This window comes from Stegastes partitus, unplaced genomic scaffold (assembly GCF_000690725.1).
Source record: "Stegastes partitus isolate 25-593 unplaced genomic scaffold, Stegastes_partitus-1.0.2 Scaffold1260, whole genome shotgun sequence".
NCBI classification, from domain to species: domain Eukaryota; kingdom Metazoa; phylum Chordata; class Actinopteri; family Pomacentridae; genus Stegastes; species Stegastes partitus.
The window spans coordinates 224,784-228,184 of NW_007578991.1; positions in this window are offsets into that span (position 1 = coordinate 224,784).

Consider the following 3,401-nt stretch of genomic DNA (forward strand, 5'->3'; position numbering starts at 1 on the left):
TCACCTCAGAGCAGGCGACACTTCTGAGAATGTCAAAGTGAAAATGAAAATGCAAACTAGTTTTTATACATTACAGTCGTTGTTTGTCGTATAACATAGAAAAAAAAACATAAAAAAGAATGAAAACTAAGCTTTTTGTTGTCTGATTTCTGCTTTTATTGAAACGAACAAAATGCAGTTTTACAATAGAACAATAAATTAGGATAAATAAGTCATAAATAGCATCCGTTAAATTATCCCACGTGAATGAATGAATAAATACAACTCAGTTAAGTTGAGAAGCGGATCGACAAATGACCAAACTAACCCCTTAAATAACTCGATAAATACGTGACCCGTCAAAGTACGACTGAGCGTCGAACCGGCACCTCAGCTCAGAAACACAAACACAGCATGTGGCAGAAACAAATGGAGATTAAATCAAGTGAATCGCAGCACCGGTGGCCGCGGCAGCACCCTCTTTTGGACCAGAGTTAAACCAGGAAGTGGTGTGGGCGGGATCAACAGTGGTGGGAGCCAATCACGGACGCCATCTGAAACACCTCAATGAACTCGGCCAGAGCTTTTTTCTGAACCGTCGGCTCGTCGACCTGCAGAGACACGAAAATCTGTCAAGTTCAGCTGCTGCAGGAGACGCTTCTGTTCAGGCTCTGTGTGGATGACAGACGGAGCTCCTCCTGCAGCGCCCCCCGCTGGCCGGAGGAGCTCGTTAACCACAAACAGCCTTCATGTCGTATTAAAGCGTAAATGTGTGAATTTAGAGGCTCACAAACACCAGAAACCGACTGTACTGCAGGAATAATCCGGTTTTTGGGGGTTTTTCTGGTGAAACTGTTGGTAAACGATTTACATCCAGAAGATTAAACTGGTGTCGCATATAAACAACGTCACGTTTCAGCCAAAAACGATCTGATTTCCAGCTTTTTGTTTTTCCGTCTGATCTGCAAAAGCAACTAAAAGTCTCCTTAAAATGGTGAAATTTCATCTAAACGAGTTTATTCTTCATGTTGCATTTTTAAAATTTGCCAAAAAAGACATAATTTGCATCAGATTTAACAAAATAAACAAATGAAGTTCAACTCATCCCACTGATTCTGAACATGAAACCATTTAATTTGCTTTAAAGTCGTAAATAGATCTCTGAGAATCGACGCAGGTGCTGCAGCTTCACACAGATTTGTTTGTTTGTGCAACACAAACGCATCCATAAATCTAATTATATGTATTTTAGAACCAGAACCAGAACCAGAAAGCCTGTTGTTGCCAAGTGAGGTCACAAACACGAGGACTGTGGTACACAACAATAACAGACGGGCAATAAATATAGAAATCTAAGAAATTCTAAATAAAATATATGCAAAAGAAAAGTATAAAAGTGCTACGTAGATAAGAAGTGCTGTGAAAAGAGACGTAAACTCGGCTAAACCAACTTATAAACAGTTTAAATTAGTTATTCTGGTTAAAATACCAACGAACGCCTGTAAAATTCAGGCCACATGCGTTTTAATAACTGAGATGAGGCAGGTTTTTGTATTTTACGGTGTTTGAAGCATCTATTTCTGATTATTGTTATTATTACACATTACAGGTAAACGTATTGATTCTCTTTCATTAAACATTGTGATCTCCTCGGATTATTAGGGTCAATGCACACCAGTGCAAGGACCCTATTGTAACCATTATTATTATTATTATTATTATTTATTATTTATTATTATATAATCCAGCTGGTGTGATTCTGTGGTTTCTTACATGGTGGTTGTTCTGACCCAGTTTTAGTTTCATTTTTTGCTGCTGAGTCATCCAGAGAAGCTCAAGCTGTCACGTCGGCTTGTCGTCTTATTAATAAACCCGACTCGGGTCGACACCGTTGCATGATGGGAAACAGGAAGCAGCCCGTTGTCTTACCTTCTTGTTGATCTCGCTGAGCTCCTGGAAGACGTCGTCGCGGTTGTGGTTCTGGGGTCTCAGGTGGTTCTTCACGGCCTCCATCTTCTGCTGCATCTTGGTCACGGCGCTCTCCACCTTGGACCGCTGGCTGTCGGGCAGCTGCTCCAGCAGGGTTCCGGTCCGGCCCGCGTGGTGCTGCTGCTGCTGCTGGCCGTCCTGCTGCAGGATGCTGGAGAAGATGCGCATGTAGACGTCCAGCGTGGCGTTGACCAGCTGCAGGTTCTCCACTCGCTGCCGGACCAGAATCTCAGAGTCAGAACTGTGTTTTGTTTCAGTTATCGTTTGATTTTAAAGCATCTGAAGCCCAGAAAATGTGGAAAAGCTTCAACATGTCATAAAAAAGTCGTATTTTTCCTCGTTTCTTTACTACAATACAAAGTCCTGCCCCTCAAACCTCAGGCTGAATGACAGAAAACGTTTAAAAACACACGATCGATATGGAGTTTTGTGTTTCTTCCTTCTCGTACCTGGCAGGACGTGTTGATGCTCTTGATGACGCGGCTGAACAGAGGACGGGCGCCGACGTCCGGCCCTCGTAGCGCCTGAAAACACACAAAAAACAACATTTAGACGAGTTAGAATATGAACGAGCACAACATGAAGACAAACGCTTCACATATCGGCTCTGGTTCAGCGTCCCGGTGGAATAAAACATCGTTGTGCAGAGTCACAGAATTAAAATGAGGCGGGAAAATAAAACGTCTGTGTGATTCGTGTGGCGCCATTTCATCTGCATCCCATTCAAAGTCAGAACACACTTAAGATGAAACTTTTTAAAGGCGTTTAAAAGGCAGATTGGTGCTCTGGAGACAAAAACAAACCTGCAAATTGAACAAAAGGATCTGATCATTTCTGCTGTGTCGCTGTATTATCGGATAAAAACGCATTCTAAAGCAAAATAAATTGATTGTAATCGTGCAAAACGCTTTTAAAAAAGAGGTTTGTTTGTTTATCCTGAGCAGTCGATGATGTTTTATCAGATATCAGATCAGCTAAATAATAAAAAGAACAACATGTGATATAAATAGTTAGAGATAAAAGTGATTAAAGATGCGTTTCGAGAAGCCGCGACAGGAAACGGTTGAAACTCAACGATGGATTCAAACTGTTTGATGGTAAAAATCGCAGTCCGGCGATAATTCTGAAGCGATTGAGGCTTCACAGGTGAACCGACGAAAACCTCAGACAGACTTTCGCCTCCGCCGATCGCGAGTTGGAATAAAACCGACAGAAATGGCTGCTGCATGACCTCTTCCTTTCATAACTGGTGGAACTCAAACCAAACCACAGAGGGGCTGGTTTCGCTTCATCTCTATTAAAAAAAAAAAAAAAACGATTTGAGATATTAAAGTCGTCACGACGCCCAAATAGTTCCAAGTAAAAACCACAAGTTGTCATTTCCACGTCGATGCATCACGATGATAACTGGTTATCAGTCAAATCTGTTTCTC